The following is a 20,740-nucleotide window of genomic DNA, read 5'->3' on the forward strand; positions in this document are numbered from 1 at the left end:
CACAGTACACCAAACATTTTAAAACGTGTTACTGACTCTAGATGTTATCCAATCAGGAGAAGAACAAGTGAAAGAAGCAGCATAGGTAAAATGGGTGAAGGCAGGGTGGGTTTATACAGTTGAAGTCAGAAGTTTACATACACTTAGGGTTGGAGTCATTAAAACTCGTTTTCCAATTCATTTTTCCAACAATTGTTTAGAGACAGATTATTTCACTTATAATTCACTGTATCACAATTCCAGTGGGTCAGAAGGTTACATACACTAAGTTGACTGTGCCTTTAAACAGCTTGGAAAATTCCAAAAAAATAACGTCATGGCTTTAGAAGCTTCTGATAGGCTAATTGACATCATTTGAGTCAATTGGAGGTGTACCTGTGGATGTATTTCAAGGCCTACCTTCAAACTCAGTGCCTCTTTGCTTGACATCATGGGAAAATGAAAATAAATCAGCCAAGACCTCAGAAAGAAAAATGGTAGACCTCCACAAGTCTGGTTCATCCTTGGGGGCAATTTCCAAACGCCTGAAGGTACCACGTTCATCTGTACAAACAATAATACGCAAGTATAAACACCATGGGACCACGCAGCCGTCATACTGCTCAGGAAGGAGACGCGTTCTGTCTCCTAGAGATGAACGTACTTTTGTGAGAAAAGTGCAAATCAATCCCAGAACAACAGCAAAGGACCTTGTGAAGATGCTGGAGGAAACGGGTACAAAAGTATCTATATCCACAGTAAAATGAGTCCTTTATTGATATAACCTGAAAAGCCGCTCAGCAAGGAAGAAGCCACTGCTCCAAAACAGCCATAAAAAAGCCAGACTACGGTTTGCAACTGCACATGGGGACAAAGATCTTACTTTTTGGAGAAATGTCCTCTGGTCTGATGAAACAAAAATAGAACTGTTTGGCCATAATGACCATCGTTATGTTTAGAGGAAAAAGGGGGGAATTGCAAGCCGAAGAACACCATCCCAACCGTGAAGCACGGGGGTGGCAACATCATGCTGTGGGGGTGCTTTGCTGCAGGAGGGACTGGTGCAATTCAAATAGATGGCATCATGAGGAAGGAAAATTATGTGGATATATTGAAGCAACATCTCAAGACATCCGTCAGGAAGTTAAAGCTTGGTCGCAAATGGGTCTTCCAAATGGACAATGACCCCAAGCATACTTCCAAAGTTGTGGCAAAATGGCTTCAGGACAACAAAGTCAAGGTATTGGAGTGGACATTACAAAGCCCTGACCTCAATCTTACAGAAAATGTGTTGGCAGAACTGAAAAGGCGTGTGCGAGCAAGGAGGCCTACAAACCTGACTCATTTACACCAGCTACAGTGGGGGAAAAAAGTATTTAGTCAGCCACCAATTGTGCAAGTTCTCCCACTTAAAAAGATGAGAGAGGCCTGTAATTGTCATCATAGGTACACGTCAACTATGACAGACAAATTGAGAAGAAAAAAAAATCCAGAAAATCACATTGTAGGATTTTTCATGAATTTATTTGCAAATTATGGTGGAAAATAAGTATTTGGTCACCTACAAACAAGCATGATTTCTGGCTCTCACAGACCTGTAACTTCTTCTTTAAGAGGCCCCTCTGTCCTCCACTCGTTACCTGTATTAATGGCACCTGTTTGAACTTGTTATCAGTATAAAAGACACCTGTCCACAACCTCAAACAGTCACACTCCAAACTCCACTATGGCCAAGACCAAAGAGCTGTCAAAGGACACCAGAAACAAAATTGTAGACCTGCACCAGGCTGGGAAGACTGAATCTGCAATAGGTAAGCAGCTTGGTTTGAAGAAATCAACTGTGGGAGCAATTATTAGGAAATGGAAGACATACAAGACCACTGATAATCTTCCTCGATCTGGGGCTCCACGCAAGATCTCACACCGTGGGGTCAAAATGATCACAAGAACGGTGAGCAAAAATCCCAGAACCACACGGGGGGACCTAGTGAATGACCTGCAGAGAGCTGGGACCAAAGTAACAAAGCCTACCATCAGTAACACACTACGCCGCCAGGGACTCAAATCCTGCAGTGCCAGACGTGTCCCCCTGCTTAAGCCAGTACATGTCCAGGCCCGTCTGAAGTTTGCTAGAGTGCATTTGGATGATCCAGAAGAGGATTGGGAGAATGTCATATGGTCAGATGAAACCAAAATATAACTTTTTGGTAAAAACTAAACTCGTCATGTTTGGAGGACAAAGAATGCTGAGTTGCATCCAAAGAACACCATCCCTACTGTGAAGCATGGGGGTGGAAACATCATGCTTTGGGGCTGTTTTTCTGCAAAGGGACCAGGACGACTGATCCGTGTAAAGGAAAGAATGAATGGGGCCATGTATCGTGAGATTTTGAGTGAAAACCTCCTTCCATCAGCAAGGGCATTGAAGATGAAATGTGGCTGGGTCTTTCAGCATGACAATGATCCCAAACACACCGCCCGGGCAACGAAGGAGTGGCTTCGTAAGAAGCATTTCAAGGTCCTGGAGTGGCCTAGCCAGTCTCCAGATCTCAACCCCATAGAAAATCTTTGAAGGGAGTTGAAAGTCTGTGTTGCCCAGCGACAGCCCCAAAACATCACTGCTCTAGAGGAGATCTGCATGGAGGAATGGGCCAAAATACCAGCAACAGTGTGTGAAAACCTTGTGAAGACTTACAGAAAACGTTTGACCTGTGTCATTGCCAACAAAGGGTATATAACAAAGTATTGAGAAACTTTTGTTATTGACCAAATACTTATTTTCCACCATAATTTGCAAATAAATTCATTAAAAATCCTACAATGTGATTTTCTGGATTTTTTTTTCTAATTTTGTCTGTCATAGTTGACGTGTGCCTTTGATGAAAATTACAGGCCTCTCTCATCTTTTTAAGTGGGAGAACTTGCACAATTGGTGGCTGACTAAATACTTTTTTTCCCCACTGTATGTCAGGAGGAATGGGCCAAAATTCACCCAACTTATTGTGGGAAGCTTGTGGAAGGCTACCCAAAATGTTTGACCTAAGTTAAACCATTTAAAGGCAATGCTACCAAATACTAATTGAGTGTATGTAAACTTCTGACCCACTGGGAATGTGATGTGATATTGTTGGTTAGTATTGTTGTTATTGTAGGTTTCCGTGGGTAATTGTGGGTTAGTATCGAGGCACGAGGCTAGCTAGCTAGCGGGTAGCTACTGGTAACGATTAGCAACGCTGGTGAGCTGGTTCCAATGGTAATGTAGTCCTAGCCAACGTTTAACTTTTGCTTAACCATGTATTAGATCGTAGGTAGGTAGTTAGCTGTAGTTAGGTATTGTATTTACTGTAGGTTAGTATTGTTGTTATTGTAGGTTTCCGTGGGTAATTGTGGGTTAGTATCGAGGCACGAGGCTAGCTAGCTAGCGGGTAGCTACAGGTAACGATTAGCAACGCTGGAGAGCTGGTTCCAATGGTAATGTAGTCCTAGCCAACGTTTAACTTTTGCTTAACCATGTATTAGATCGTAGGTAGGTAGTTAGCTGTAGTTAGGTATTGTATTTACTGTAGGTTAGTATTGTTGTTATTGTAGGTTTCCGTGGGTAATTGTGGGTTAGTATCGAGGCACGAGGCTAGCTAGCTAGCGGGTAGCTACAGGTAACGATTAGCAACGCTGGAGAGCTGGTTCCAATGGTAATGTAGTCCTAGCCAACGTTTAACTTTTGCTTAACCATGTATTAGATCGTAGGTAGGCAGTTAGCTGTAGTTAGGTATTGTATTTATTGTAGGTTGGTGCTGTTGTTATTGTAGGTTTCCGTGGGTAGCTGTAGGTTAGTATCGAGGCACGAGGCTAGCTAGCTAGCGGGTAGCTACTGGTAACGATTAGCAACGCTGGAGAGCTGGTTCCAACGTTTAATTTTTATTTTTATTTTTTTCTTGCTGAGTTGTGAAGGGAACTCGACACGGACTTGAATTGTCTGTTTGGTGTGCTGACACACTCTTGGCAGTTTGTTGTGGCCAGGTGTTGATGCTATGTTGTGTGCTAATGGATGCTAGCTTGCAGGTTGGCTACGGCGTCATAGCTAGGCTTCGTGGGTTGTTGTGGGTAGTTACTGTGTCTTGGCAGTGTCCTCGGCCGTGCCGGCTGTAGCACGGGGCTAGCTAGCTAGCCGTTCTTCAAACAGAGTCAACACAGTGGCCATTGCTAGCTACCCAACATGACCAGCTGGCTGTACTGTAGTAGCTAACCACAATATACTTGTCCTAGCTAGCCAACGTCTAATCATTGCTGCGTCATGAAAGGAACTTGACACAGACACGAATGATCTGTTTAGTGTGTTATCACATTATTGGTGGTTTGTTGTGACCAAGTGTTGGTGCTAAACGGTGTGTTATTGTTATTAGATGCTAGTCTGCTAGTTGGCTATGGTGTCATAGTTGGCTAGCTGAACAAAGTGGGTTGAGTCTATTCCTTTAAACATTGAACCGCTGTGGTTCACAACAATTCTGATTTCCAAAGGCGGAAGTTGGGAGAGTTTTTTGTTCGGGTGGTTCAGTGAAACAATTTTAGTTTCTGAGGTAGAGGTTTTTGGTGAGGGAGGCCCTGCTCTCTCCGCTCCCAGATGCTTAGTCCATTTCATTCCGATCTCCTCTGCATTTTTGTAGCCATTTGCTACAGCCTGTCAACTATGCCTCTGCCTATCCCTGTTCTCTCCTCTCTGCACAGGCTACACAAACGCACCACACCGCGTGGCTGCTGCCTCTCCAACCTGGTGGTCCCTGCACGCACCACCCACGTGGAGTTCCAGGTCGCAGGCAGCCTCTGGAACTGCCGTTCTGCTGCCAACAAAGCTGACTTCATCCCAGCCTATGCCAACCTCCAGTCCCTCGACTTCCTGGCGCTGACGGAAACATGGATCACCACTGAAAACACCGCTACTCCTACTGCTCTCTCCTCGTCTGACCATGTGTTCTCGCATACCCCGAGAGCATCTGGTCAGAGGGGTGGTGGTACAGGAATCCTCATCTCTCCCAAGTGGACATTCTCAATTTTTCCCCTAACCCATCTGTCTATCTCCTCATTTGAATTCCATGCTGTCAGTCACTAGCCCATTTAAGCTTAATATCCTTGTCATCTATCGCCCTCCAGGTTCCCTTGGAGAGTTCATCAATGAGCTCGACGCCTTGATAAGTTCCTTCCCTGAGGATGGCTCACCCCTCACAGTTTTGGGGGATTTCAACCTCCCTATGTCCACATTTGACTCATTTCTCTCTGCCTCCTTCTTTCCACTCCTCTCCTCTTTTGACCTCACCCTCTCACCGTCCCCCCCTACTCACAAGGAAGGCAATACGCTTGACCTCATCTTCACTAGATGCTGCTCCTCTACTAATCTCACTGCAACTCCCCTCCATTTCTCCGACCACTACTTTGTTTCCTTTTCTCTCTCGCTCTCCTCCCACACTACTCACTCTGCCCCTACACAGATGGTAATGCGCCGCCGCAACCTTCGCTCTCTCTCTCCCACTACTCTCTCCTCTTCCATCCTATCATCTCTCCCCTCTGCTCAATCCTTCTCCCTCCAATCTCCTGATTCTGCCTCCTCAACCCTCCTCTCCTCCCTTTCTGCATCCTTTGACTCTCTGTGTCCCCTATCCTCCCGGCCGGCTCGGTCCTCCCCCTCCAGCTCCGTGGCTTGATGACTCATTGCGAGCTCACAGAACAGAGCTCCGGGCAGCGGAGCGGAAATGGAAGAAAACTAAACTCCCTGCCGACCTGGCATCTTTTCACTCCCTCCTCTCTACATTTTCTTCATCTGTTTCTGCTGCTAAGGCCACCTTCTACCACTCTAAATTCCAAGCATCTGCCTCTAACCCTAGGAAGCTCTTTGCCACATTTTCCTCCCTCCTGAATCCTCCTCCCCCCCCCCTCCTCTCTCTGTGGATGACTTCGTCAACCACTTTGAAAAGAAGGTTGACGACATCCGATCCTCGTTTGTTAAGTCTAATAACACTGCTGGTCCTGCTCACACTGCCCTACCCTATGCTTTGACTTCTTTCTCCCCTCTCTCTCCAGATAAAATCCTGCGACTTGTGACTGCAGGCCGCCCAACAACCTGCCCGCTTGACCCCATCCCCTCCTCCCTTCTCCAGACCATCTCCGGTGACCTTCTCCCCTACCTCACCTCGCTGATCAACTCATCCTTGACCGCTGGCCATGTCCCTTCCGTCTTCAAGAGAGCGAGAGTTGCTCCCCTTCTCAAAAAAACCAACACTCGACCCCACTGATGTCAACAACTACAGACCAGTATCCCTTCTTTCTTTTCTTTCCAAAACTATTGAGCGTGCCGTCTTTAGCCAACTCTCTTGCTATCTCTCTCAGAATGACCTTCTTGATCCAAACCAATCAGGTTTCAGGACTGGTCATTCAACTGAGACTGCTCTTCTCTGTGTCACGGAGACTCTCCGCACTGCTAAAGCTAACTCTCTCTCCTCTGCTCTTGTCCTTCTAGACCTGTCTGCTGCCTTTGATACTGTGAACCATCAGATCCTCCTCTCCACCCTCTCCGAGATGGGCATCTCCGGCGCGGCTCACTCCTGGATTGCGTCCTACCTGACCGGTCGCTCCTACCAAGTGGCGTGGCGGGAAGCTGTCTCCGCACCACGTGCTCTCACCACTGGTGTCCCCCAGGGATCGGTTCTGGGCCCTCTCCTTTTCTCCCTATACACCAAGTCACTTGGCTCTGTCATATCCTCACATGGTCTCTCCTATCATTGCTACGCTGACGATACACAACTAATCTTCTCCTTTCCCCCTTCTGATAACCAGGTGGCGAATCGCATCTCTGCATGTCTGGCAGACATATCAGTATGGATGACGGATCACCACCTCAAGCTGAACCCTGGCAAGACGGAGCTGCTCTTCCTCCCGGGAAGGACTGCCCGTTCCATGATCTCGCCATCACGGTTGACAACTCCGCTGTGTCCTCCTCCCAGAGTGCGAAGAGCCTAGGCGTGACCCTGGACAACACCCTGTCGTTCTCCGCCAACATCAAGGCGGTGACCCGCTCCTGCAGGTTCATGCTCTACAACATTCGGAGAGTGCGACCCTGCCTTACACAGGAAGCGGCGCAGGTCCTGGTCCAGGCACTTGTCATCTCCCGTCTGGACTACTGCAACTCGCTGTTGGCTGGGCTCCCTGCCTGTGCCATTAAACCCCTACAACTCATCCAGAATGCCGCAGCCCGTCTGGTGTTCAACCTTCCCAAGTTCTCTCACGTCACCCCCTCCTCCGCACACTCCACTGGCTTCCAGTTGAAGCTCGCATCCGCTACAAGACCATGGTGCTTGCCTATGGAGCAGTGAGGGGAACGGCACCTCTGTACCTTCAGGCTCTGATCAGTCCCTACACCCAAACGAGGACATTGCGTTCATCCACCTCTGGCCTGCTGGCTCCCTTCCTCTGCGGAAGCATAGCTCCCGCTCAGCCCAGTCAAAACTGTTCGCTGCTCTGGCACCCCAATGGTGGAACAAGCTCCCCTCACGACGCCAGGACAGCGGAGTCACTCACCACCTTCCGGAGACATTTGAAACCCCACCTCTTTAAGGAATACCTGGGATAGGATAAAGTATTCCTTCTAACCCCCCCCAAATTGTAAAGTGGTTATCCCACTGGCTATAGGGTGAACGCACCAATTTGTGAGTCGCTCTGGCTAAGAGCGTCTGCTAAATGACGTTAATGTGCCCCTGAGCAAGGCACTTAACCCTAATTGCTCCTGTAAGTCGCTCTGGTTAAGAGCGTCTGCTAAATGACTAAAATGTAAATGTAAATGATGTAAATGTAAAATGTAATGAAAGAAATAAAAGCTGAAATAAATCATTCTCTCTACTATTATTCTGACATTTCACATTCTTAAAATAAAGTGGTGATCCTAACTGACCTAAGACAGGGACTTTTTACTAGGATTAAATGTCAGGAATTGTGAAAAACTGAGTTTAAATGTATTTGGCTAAGGTGTATGTAAACTTCTGACTTCAACTGTATTAGCTAGGAGGCATGGTTGGCCATGGAATAAACATAAAATGGGGTGCTAGTGTGCTTCTGCACCCCTTTTAGGTAATTGTCACATATCTGGCCCATGTCCAATCATACTCGGGTTCATAGCGTGTCCCTCAACGTCATTCAGTCTCCGTTGCAGCATTCAAACCGTGGTTATCGTGTGTCTGTCAATCACAACATTAAAGACTGAGTGATCATAACATTTCCACAAATTGAGCCATACACAATACAACTTAAGCATTGAGAACAGCATTTTGTTGACAACATGGTGGTTTACACTATGTCTACTGTGTGTGAATGATAGAAGAATCTTACCCCAGTTATAGGTCTATGATTGTGTGTGCACATCAACCAGTACTGGGACCATTGGAGACTTGGGATGCTTGCTCTCAAAGTGCAGGAAGGTAACAAACTGTGGCTTAGATTGAATTCAAAGTTGACAAATGATAAACTAAGCAATACGATGCAACAAACTACTACACATATGAAAGACTGTACCACATAGGCCAGTACAATAGCCCACACATGGAACAATTGCCCACACAAGGAGAGGTGCCTAAAGGCACATACAGTGCCTTGCAAAAGTATTCATCCCCCTTGGCGTTTTTCATATTTTGTTGCATTACAACCTGGAATTAAAATTGATTTTTACTTGGATCTCATGTAATGGACACACACAAAATAGTCCAAATTGGTGAAGTGAAAAAACTTGTTTCAAAGAATTCTAAAAAATAATTAACAGAAAAGTGTTGTGTGCATATGTATTCACCCCCTTTGCTATGAAGCCCCTAAATAAGATCTGGTGCAACCAATTACCTTCAGAAGTCACATAATTAGTTAAATAAAGTCCACCTGTGCGCAATCTAAGTGTCACATGATCTCAGTATATATACACCTCTTCTGAAAGGCCCCAGAGTCTGCGAAACCACTAAGCAAGGGGCACCACCAAGCAAGCGGCATCATGAAGACCAAGGAGCTCTCCAAACAGGTCAGGGACAAAGTTGTGGAGAAGTACAGATCAGGGTTGGGTTATAAAAAAATATCAAACTTTGAACATCCCACGGAGCACCATTAAATCCATTATAAAAAAATAGAAAGAATATGGCACCACAACAATCCTGCCAAGAGAGGGCCGCCCACCAAAACTCACGGACCAGGCAAGGAGGGCATTAATCCGACTGGCAACAAAGAGACCAAAGATAACCCTGAAGGAGATGCAAAGCTCCACAGCGGAGATTGGAGTATCTTTCCATAGGACCACTTTAAGCCATACACTCCACAGAGCTGGGCTTTACGGAAGAGTGGCCAGAAAAAAGCCATTGCTTAAAGAAAAAAAATAAGCAAACACGTTTGGTGTTCGCCAAAAGGCACGTGGGAGACTCCCCAAACATATGGAAGAAGGTACTCTGGTCAGATGAGACTAAAATTGAGCTTTTTGGCCATCAAGGAAAGCGCTATGTCTGGCGCAAACCCAACGCCTCTCATCACCCTGAGAACACCATCCCCACATTGAAGCATGGTGGCGGCAGCATCATGCTGTGGGGATGTTTTTCATCGGCAGGGACTGGGTGGGAAACTGGTCAAAATTGAAGGAATGATGGATGCCGGTAAATACAGGGAAATTCTTGAGGGAAACCTGTTTTGAGACTGGGACGGAGGTTCACCTTCCAGCAGGGCAATGACCCTAAGCATACTGCTAAAGCAACACTTGAGTGGTTTAAGGGGAAACATTTACATGTCTTGGAATGGCCTAGTCAAAGCCCAGACCTCAATCCAATTGAGAATCTGTGGTACTCCTTAAAGATTGCTGTATACCAGCGGAACCCATCCAACTTGAAGGAGCTGGAGCAGTTTTGCCTTGAAGAATGGGCAAAAATCCCAGTGGCGAGATGTGCCAATCTTATAGAGACATACCACAAGAGACTTGCAACTGTAATTTCTGCAAAAGGTGCCTCTACAAAGTATAATAGTTATGCACGCTCAAGTTTGTTACACCCCGAAAAATATTTTGCATCTTCAAAGTGGTAGGCATGTTGTGTAAATCAAATGATACAAACCCCCCAAAAATCCATTTTAATTCCAGGTTGTAAGGCAATAAAATAGGAAAAATGCCAAGGGGGGTGAATACTTTCGCAAGCCACTGTACTGTATAGTACCAACCAATTTTACTCACCCGACAGACAGGGCAGGTGTGGACCAGTGCTGCCTTGGCTGCAGTCTTCTGTTCCACAGATGCTCCCTTCTTCTTAGCAGCCGCCGCCTTGTTCAACTTCAACTTGAGAGTGAAGCATACGTTATAAAGTATATCAATACCATCGAAACGAACACCACCCCCCCAGCTCATACCTGATTACAAATCATAGCCTAATCGACAGGATTAATTAAATTAGGTGTTATAGCTGGGCTGGGACAAAACCCTTCAAACTCCTGTCCTTCAGGACTTCCTGTAATTACAAAACAGACCAAAGCAGGAGAATATTGTTCCAGGTTGAAACAGCTTACCTAGTTGAGAGGTGATAAGACTCAGGCACAACCATTGGTTCTGGAATAGACAAAGTGAAAATAAGGTTAGCAATTTGGCATCAATAACATGACAGTAATTCTACCTCAAAAACAAACGTGTGAATACCAATTAATTTAAAGCCCACCATAGCAGGTAGGACTAAATAAGGTTTCTAGCTATACTAGTGATCTGCTGTTCAGAGGGTAACAAACATATCAATGTCTTTCCGCAGTAAAGTAAGCACACTGACTCGAGAGGATGCTAATCAGTCCATCTCTGAAACCTCTCAAAAAGCCATACCAAAATAATACAGCTAGCTCTGGTAGATACAGGTCAAGTAGTTAATTGAAGTAGGCTACCCACCCCTCACCCACAAACAAACTTGATCAAGAACGCCTAGCTTCCCTTATTGTATGGGACACTTTTAAATGTTCCTCAATACTAATCTTTAAAACAAAAGAAATTTTGGTCAAAATAGTTCAAATTAACAAAGGAAATTGAGGGCCTAACAATACAGATAGCAATAAAAAACAGTACCATAGAGGCACAGAATAAGTTAGAGGAAAAGCTAAAATAATTTACTGAAACTTGTTACAAATGACAGTCACCCACGATGAACCAAACTATACTTTGAAAGAGGAAGCAAAGTACTTTTAGCATATGTGTTCATTTCAGTCTCCTCCATCTCCACTAACTGAAGTTAATTGTAAGGATTTTCTTTTCTATTAATCATGTAAAATTAACAGCTGTACAGAAAGACCCATGTGAAGGTCAAAATACAAGGAACTTCTTGATGCAATGAAAGCCTTTAAATCCAGGAAAACTCCAGGGCTGGATGACATACCAGTTGAGGTATACCAAACCTTTTTTTATGTACTCAGAGGACCATTATCAGCATGTTTTAACCACTCCTATAAACATGGTAGATACTCAACAAGAAGGTCTGAAACAAGTGGTAAATATAAAGATCCAGTCCATTAAAAAAATTGGAGGCACTGTATAACAGGAAGTCGGAGACATCTACATCAAAGTTGAAACCACAACCACAGGAGAGAAAACAAAACAACCTGCCATGTTGACCACATGAAGACAGGTACTCAAAAGCACTCTTCATTATTCAGAAAGGGCAGGGTAAAAATGGCATACAATACATACAGGGTAAGATGGACTCCATGTTGATTATCAAGCCATCTTTAACTGGTGCTGAACTTACTGGAGGCATACAAGGTCTTCAGTGATAGATGGGATACTGTGCAGAACAAAACAACATTTGGAAGACAACTACACAATTGACTGAGGTGCACAACAGCAAAATGTCTATATATTGAGTCTCAGTTCAACTATCATAACTGCTTGTCAAGTTAAGCAAAGTACAGCACCTCCAAATATAAACCTGTTTTCAAGTGTAGCATTGCTGATGAGGTCATAGGCGAGGTGTGTTACAGCCTTTACTATCAATGGTTACGGCCCCTAAATGTAATGGATTAGACATAGTTTAGGAGGACAGTACCACAGTATGAGTCATAATACCCATAAAACCTAGCAGTCAAACACAGAAATGGATCCAATAGTTTTTCACCATACAATTTCCCCATAAGGGATTTTAGAAACACTTCAAATAAGGGCTGTATTTTGTGTAGGCTTATCCTGGCGTGACATTTTGATAATTTATTTGCCTGTATTTATCCCCCAAAATTAAATGCTAATTAGCTGCTAATGTGGCTATCATACAGAACTACAAATGCCTGTCTCAAGCTTCACGTCACTCACCAGGGCCATGATGATCTGGACGAGATTGCCGACTGCTGAATGAAGGCTAAATTTAGTAAATCATAAATTGGTAAAAAAAAAAAATGTTAACTGTCTTGGCCAAGACATTTACACACTACCCTGTTTTCTAGCTAACTAGCTCATGGTTAGCTAGTTAGCAACATTAGTCTGGCTAGATGGCTACATTAGCCGTCTATTTGTCTAGCCATTTAAATACATGAAAAATTCATAAAAACAAGTTTAGCTTTCTTTGGCTTTTATAAAGCAACACTAGTTTGCTACTAGTTACCTAGCTATCTAAGATGGTGAACGTAGGCATACTTTGAATTATTTTTCAATAGAATGAGATATACACACATATACCCACAGTACCAGTCAAAAGTACACACACAGCACATTCAGAAAGTATTCAGACCCCTTGACTTTTTCCACATTTTTTACATTACAGCCTTATTCTAAAATGGATTAAACAAACTAAATCTACACACAATACCCCATAATGACAAAGTGAACAGGTTTTTAGAAAATGTTGCTAATTTGTAATTTTTTCAAAACAGAAATACCTTAATTACACAAGTATTGCCTTTGTTTTGGACTCAAAATTGAGCTCAGGTGCATCCTGTTTCCATTGATCATCCTTGAGATGTTTCTACAACTTGATTGGAGTCCACCTGTGGTAAATTCAATTGATTGGACATGATTTGGAAAGGCACACACCTGTCTATATAAGGTCCCACAGTTGACAGTGCATGTCAGAGCAAAAACCAAGCCAGGAGGTCGAAGAAATTGTACGTTGAGCTCAGAGACAGGATTGTGTCGAGGCACAGATCAGGGAAAGGGTACCAAAAAATGTCTGCAGAATTGAAGGTCCCCAAGAACACAGTGGCCTCCATCATTCTTAAATGGAAGAAGTTTGGAACCAGCAAGCCTCTTCCTAGAGCTGGCCGCCCGGCCAAACTGAGTAATCGGGGGCGAAGGGCCTTGGTCAGGGAGGTGACCAAGAACCCAAAGGTCACCTGACAGAGCTCTAGAGTTCTTCTGTGGAGACAGGAGAACCCTCCAGAAGGACAGCCATCTCTGCAGCACTCCACCAATCAGGCCTTTATGGTAGAGTGGCCAGATGGAGGCCACTCTTCAGTAAAAGGCACATGACAGCCCGCTTGGAGTTTGCCAAAAGGCACCTAAAGACTCTCAGACCATGAGAAACAAGATTATCTGATCTGACTAAACCAAGATTGAACTCTTTGGCCTGAATGCCAAGCGTCACGTCTGGAGGAAACCTGGCACCATCCCTGCGGTGAAGCATAGTGGTGGCAGCATCATGCTGTGGGGATGTTTTTCAGCGGCAGAGACTGGGAGACTAGTCAGGGTCGAGGAACTAGATGAACAGAGCAAAGTACAGAGAGGTCCTTGATGAAAACCTGCTCCAGAGTGCTCAAGACCTCAGACTGGGGTGAAGGTTCACCTTCCAACAGGACAACGACCCTAAGCACACAGCCAAGACAATGCAGGAGTGGCTTCGGGACAAGTCTCTGAATGTCCTTGAGTGACCCAGCCAGAGCCCGGACTTGAACCTGATCGAACATCTCTGGAGAGACCTGAAAATAGCTGTGCAGCAATGCTCCCCATCCAACCTGACAGAGCTTGAGTGGATCTGTAGAGATGAATGGGAGAAACTACCCAAATACAGGTGTGCCAAGATTGTAGCGTCATACCCAAGAAGACTCCAGGCTGTAAACGCTGCCAAAGGTTTTTCAACAAAGTACTGAGTCTGAATACTTATGTAAATGTATTTTCAGTTTTACATTATTAATAAATTAGCAAAAATCTCTAAACCTGTTTTTGCTTGGTCATTATTGGGTAGTGTATGTAGATTGTGTGTGGGGGGGGAACAATTTCATCAATTTTAGAGTAGGGCTGTAACCTAACAATGTGGAAAAAGTCAAGGGGTCTGAATACTTTCCGAAGGCACTGTATGTGTGTATATATATCCTACCAGTCAAAAGTTTGGACAAACCTACTCATTCAAGAGTTTCTTTATTTTTACATTGTAGAATAATAGTGAAGACAAACACTATAAAATAACATGGAATCATGTAGTAACCAAAAAGTGTTAAATCAAAATATTTGAGATTCAGAAGATAGCCCTATTTGGTAAAAGACCAAGTCCATATTATGGCAAGAACAGCTCATAGAGGATCTAGATACATTTTCTAACCTCTCTGGATTAAAACCAAATTATGACAAATGTACTATATTACGTATTGGATCACTAAAAAATACAATTTTTACATTACCATGTAGTTTACCAATAAAATGGTCTGATGGTGATGTGGATATACTCGGAATACATATCCCAAAGGAAATAAATGATCTCACTTCAATACATTTTAATAGAAAGTTAGCAAAAATAGATAAGATCTTACTACCATGGAAAGGAAAATACCTGTCAATTTGTGGAAAAATCACCCTGATTAACTCTTTAGTATTATCCCAGTTTACCTATTTGCTTATGGTCTTGCCTACGCCTAGCAAACAGTTTTTTAAATTATATGAGAAAAAAATATTCAATTTTATTTGGAACGGCAAGCCAGACAAAATTAAAAGAGCATATTTATATAATGAATATGAATTCGGAGGACAGAAATTATTAAATATTAAAGCATTAGACCTATCACTAAAATCTTCAGTCATCCAAAAGTTATACTTAAATCCGAACTGGTTCTCAAGCAAATTAGTAAGATTGTCTCACCCACTGTTCAAGAAAGACCTTTTTCCCTTTATTCAGATTACAACCTCTCACTTTCAGTTATTTGAAAAGGAAATAATCTCCCAAATGTCACTATTTCTAAAACAAGCCATAGAAAGTTGGTTGCAATTTCAATTTAATCCTCCAGAAACGACAGAACAAATAATGCAACAAATATTGTGGTTAAATTCAAATATACTAATTGACAAAAAACCTTTATTTTCTGACAGAATGTTTAAAAAAGGTATAATCTTCGTAAATGATATCATCGGTAGGACTGGTGGAGTTATGTCGCACATGCAGCTAACAAAAACATATGGAAATGTCTGCTCTATCCAAAATTACAACCAAATAATTGCAGCCTTACCGCAAAAGTGGAAGAGGAAAGTTGAAGGGGGAGAGAGTAAGGAACTTGTCTGTCGGCCTTGCATTAAAGAACATAATTGGTTAAGGAAAACTGTGATAAATAAAAAAGTATATCAGTTTCACTTAAGGACCAAAGGATTGACAGCCGTCCCATATAGATTGCAAAATAGTTGGGAAGAGATCTTTGACGTACCGATCCCATGGCATAGTGTTTATGAACTGACACGCAAAACGACACCGGATTCAAAAATTAGAATCTTTCAATTTAAATTATTATATAAAATTCTTGCTACCAATAGAATGTTATTTATATGGGGGATACAATCTTCCCAGCTCTGCAGATTTTGCTGTGAAGAGATAGAATCATTAGATCATTTGTTTTGGTTCTGTCCATTTGTAGCTTGTTTTTGGACACAGGTCCAGGAATGGCTAAAGGATTGCAATATTTACCTGGAACTAACCTTGCAGATAGCATTACTGTGACACTCTAGATCCAAACTGCTACAGACCTATATCCATCCTGCCCTGCCTTTCGAAAGTATTCGAAAGCCAAGTTAACAAACAGATCATCGACCATTTCGAATACCACCGTACCTTCTCCGCTATGCAATCCGGTTTCCGAGCTGGTCACGGGTGCACTTCAGCCACGCTCAAGGTCCTAAACGATATTATAACCGCGATTGATAATAGACAGTACTGTGCAGCCGTCTTCATCGACCTGGCCAAGGCTTTCGACTCTGTCAACCACCGCATTCTTATTGGCAGACTAAATAGCCTTGGTTTCTCAAATGACTGCCTCGCCTGGTTCACCAACTACTTCTCAGATAGAGTTCAGTGTGTCAAATCAGAGGGCCTGTTGTCTGGACCTATGGCAGTCTCTATGGGGGTGCCACAGGGTTCAATTCTTGGGCCGACACTTTTCTCCGTGTATATCAATGATTTCGCTCTTGCTGCTGGTGACTCTCCACCTCTACGCAGACGACACCATTTTGTATACATCTGGCCCTTCATTGGACACTGTGTTAACAAACCTCCAAACGAGCTTCAATGCCATACAACAATCCTTCAGTAGCCTTCAACTGCTCTTAAACACTAGTAAAACTAAATGCATGCTTTTCAATCGAACGCTGCTAGCACACGCCCACCCGACTAGAATCACCACTCTGACGGGTCTGACCTAGAGTATGTGGACAACTACAAATATCTAGGTGTCTGGTTAGACTGTAAACTCAACTTCCAGACTCACATAAAGAATCTCCAATCCAAAGTTAAATCTAGAATCGGCTTCCTATTTCGCAACAAAGCCTCCTTCACTCATGCTGCCAAACATGCCCTCGTAAAACTGACTATCCTACCGATCCTTGACTTCGGCGATGTCATTTACAAAATAGCCTCCAACACTCTACTCAGCAAATTGGATGTAGTCTATCACAGTGCCATCCGTTTTGTCTCCAAAGCCCCATACACTACCCACCACTGTGACCTGTACGCTCTTGTTGGCTGGTCCTCACTACATGTTCGTCGTCAAACCCACTGGCTCCAGGCCATCTATAAATCACTGCTAGGCAAATCCCCGCCTTATCTTAGCTCATTGGTCACTATAGCAGCACCCACCCGCAGTCTGCGCTCCAGCAGGTATATCTCACTGGTCATTCCCAAAGCCAACACCTCCTTTGGCCGCCATTCCTTCCAGTTCTCTGCTGCCAATGACTGGAACGAATTGCAAAAATCTCTGAAGCTGGAGACTCTCATCTCCCCCAATAACTTTAAGCATCAGTTGTCAGAGCACCTTACCGATCACTGCACCTGTACACAGCCCATCTGAAATTAGCCCACCCAACTACCTCATCCCTATATTGTTATTTAATTTGCTCTTTTGCACCCCAGTATCTCTATTTGCACATAATCTCTTGCACATCTAGCATTCCAGTGTTAATACTATTGTAATTATTCTGCACTATAGCCTATTTATTGCCTTACCTCCATAACTTGCTACATTTGCACACACTGTATATATATTTTCTGTTGTATTTCTGACTTTATGTTTTTTTTTTACCCCATATGTAACTCTGTGTTGTTTTTATTGCACTACTTTGCTTTATCTTGGCCAGGTCGCAGTTGTAAATGAGAACCTGTTCTCAACTGGCTTACCTGGTTAAATAAAGGTGAAATAAAATAAAAATAAACTGGGTGATCTGAAAAGTCATAGTCAATCAATCAATAATATAATAATACTTTTAGCAAAAATGTTTATTTTTAATTCACAATCTGTAGAAGCAATGAGAATAGAAAGGTTCAGAACTTTTGTAAAACATCACAGTACGGTTGAAATATATACAGTGGGGAAAAAAAGTATTTAGTCAGCCACCAATTGTGCAAGTTCTCCCACTTAAAAAGATGAGAGAGGCCTGTAATTTTCATCATAGGTACACGTCAACTATGACAGACAAAATCAGGAAAAAAAATCCAGAAAATCACATTGTAGGATTTTTAATGAATTTATTTGCAAATTATGGTGGAAAATAAGTATTTGGTCAATACCAAAAGTTTCTCAATACTTTGTTATATACCCTTTGTTGGCAATTACACAGGTCAAACATTTTCTGTAAGTCTTCACGAGGTTTTCACACACTGTTGCTGGTATTTTGGCCCATTCCTCCATGCAGATCTCCTCTAGAGCAGTGATGTTTTGGGGCTGTGGCTGGGCAACACTGACTTTCAACTCCCTCCAAAGATTTTCTATGGGGTTGAGATCTGGAGACTGGCTAGGCCACTCCAGGACCTTGAAATGCTTCTTACGAAGCCACTCCTTCGTTGCATGGGCGGTGTGTTTGGGATCATTGTCATGCTGAAAGCCCCAGCCACGTTTCATCTTCAATGCCCTTGCTGATGGAATGAGGTTTTCACTCAAAATCTCACGATACATGGCCCCATTCATTATTTTCTTTACACGGATCAGTCGTCCTGGTCCCTTTGCAGAAAAACAGCCCGAAAGCATGATGTTTCCACTCCCATGCTTCACAGTAGGTATTGTGTTCTTTGGATGCAACTCAGCATTCTTTGTCCTCCAAACACGACGAGTTGAGTTTTTACCAAAAAGTTATATTTTGGTTTCATCTGACCATATGACATTCTCCCAATCCTCTTCTGGATCATCCAAATGCACTCTAGCAAACTTCAGACAGGCCTGGACATGTACTGGCTTAAGCAGGGGGACACGTCTAGCACTGCAGGATTTGAGTCCCTGGTGGCGTAGTGTGTTACTGATGGTAGGCTTTGTTACTTTGGTCCCAGCTCTCTGCAGGTCATTCACTAGGTCCCCCGTGTGGTTCTGGGATTTTTGCTCACCGTTCTTGTGATCATTTTGACCCCACGGGGTGAGATCTTGCGTGGAGCCCCAGATCGAGGGAGATTATCAGTGGTCTTGTATGTCTTCCATTTCCTAATAATTGCTCCCACAGTTGATTTCTTCAAACCAAGCTGCTTACCTATTGCAGATTCAGTCTTCCCAGCCTGGTGCAGGTCTACAATTTTGTTTCTGGTGTCCTTTGACAGCTCTTTGGTCTTGGCCATAGTGGAGTTTGGAGTGTGACTGTTTGAGGTTGTGAACAGGTGTCTTTTATACTGATAACAAGTTCAAACAGTTGCCATTAATACAGGTAACGAGTTGAGGACAAAGGAGCCTCTTAAAGAAGAAGTTACAGGTCTGTGAGAGCCAGAAATCTTGCTTGTTTGTAGGTGACCAAATACTTATTTTCCACCATAATTTGCAAATAAATTCATTAAAAATCCTACAATGTAATTTTCTGGAATTTTTTTTCTCAATTTGTCTGTCATAGTTGACGTGTACCTATGATGAATATTACAGGCCTCTCATCTTTTTAAGTGGGAGAACTTGCACAATTGGTGGCTGACTAAATACTTTTTTTCCCCACTGTATGGCAAATAGAAATCCTATATGGATGGTGTTAAGAGATAGATGGGAGGTATTGAATAGAGTTGAAGGATGGGACTAATAACAAATAACAACAAATAATAACAAAGATAGCTAATAATGTAAGCATACTGTGTCCATAATAAGTATATAGGTTGTATGTTGGGAGCTTTTGGGAAAGAGCACAGTTAGAAAGATATGGCATTTAGAAGCAAACCGGATGGACATCATGAAAATGATCGGAGAGGTTGAGAGTAGAAGAGGTTCAGGAGCAAAAAAATAAATAGATGTATATATATATATATATATATATAGAATTATTGTAAAATTAACTCTGTCCATAAGGTGTAGATAGTAAGTATAGACCGGAAGTAGAGGCCTGGGCGTTGTTGTTCACTAATTTACTCCAAGTAGGGAAAGGATGGTGGGGTTGAAAAGTAATAAAGGGGAATATATATATAAAAAATAAAAAAAACATGGGGGATTGGAAGTGATGCAGACAATTACATTGATAGAAGATACAATCTATCTGCAATATTAAGCTGATCCACCCCCAAAAAAAAAAAAAAAAAAAAGAACAGCTCATAAGCAACGAGAAACAGTCCATTACTTTAAGACATGAAGGTCAGTCAATACGGAACATTTCAAGAACTTTGAAAGGGCTAATGTTTCATTTAACATTTTCGGACCACTAAACAACTATTGATTTAGAACCACAGAGAGATACCGCAATTCGCAAAGAAAACAGGAGCTGCCTCCACTATTTCAACATCAAATCACCTCTGCTTAGTCTAATACAGTGACAACTAAAAGATACAAAAAACAATTTAGTCCAATCAACGTAAGCTAAATATGATGTGGCTGTCCATGGTTGCTTTGTGTGAGCGTGTGTTCGTGCAAGTAGAAAAACATGTTGACTCACCCTACTTGTAGAGAAACGCCAATGCCATCCTCCTCTCTTTCATGTTGACGAAACGGTCTATGACTCTGTCGTACAGCACATGCTTTTATTTTTTGTTGTCCTAGGCTAGGCTACCTGGCTAAAATGCTTGCTCGCTAGCCTAACTTCCATTCATGGGCAATGTTAGCTAGTTAACGTTAGCCTTCTACATCTAGCAACATGTTGAACTTCCATCCTCTCAGGCCAGGGGCACAACAATGTATGAATTATTGGTTGGATCAGAATCACCATTATAATCATTGGCCAGTACGGAGAATTAAGTAAAACCACAAGTCCAAATCCCTATCTCCATACATGGCTAATTTGCCACTTTTTTTGCAGCCATGAATACACGTCACTGCCGAAATGCCACGTGCGTCCACTTATATCAGTGCATTCGTAACAACGAAATTTATATTATATCAAATAAGCCTCGCGTAGCAAATT

At 42.9% G+C, this 20,740-nt stretch overlaps 1 long non-coding RNA gene across 1 annotated transcript; it reads right to left on the reverse strand.

Moving 5' to 3' along the window:
- Positions 1 to 7,957: 7,957 nt before the first annotated feature.
- On the reverse strand, positions 7,958 to 20,315 carry LOC121537555. Its single transcript, XR_005995100.2, has 5 exons — positions 20,276 to 20,315; positions 10,534 to 10,573; positions 10,205 to 10,306; positions 8,347 to 8,449; positions 7,958 to 8,195 (listed from the first exon to the last, which is right to left on the reverse strand). It is a non-coding gene; the product is annotated as an uncharacterized LOC121537555 (long non-coding RNA).
- Between the last annotated feature and the right edge of the window lie 425 nt (positions 20,316 to 20,740).

This window comes from Coregonus clupeaformis, chromosome 24 (genome assembly GCF_020615455.1).
Source record: "Coregonus clupeaformis isolate EN_2021a chromosome 24, ASM2061545v1, whole genome shotgun sequence".
NCBI classification, from domain to species: Eukaryota; Metazoa; Chordata; class Actinopteri; order Salmoniformes; family Salmonidae; genus Coregonus; species Coregonus clupeaformis.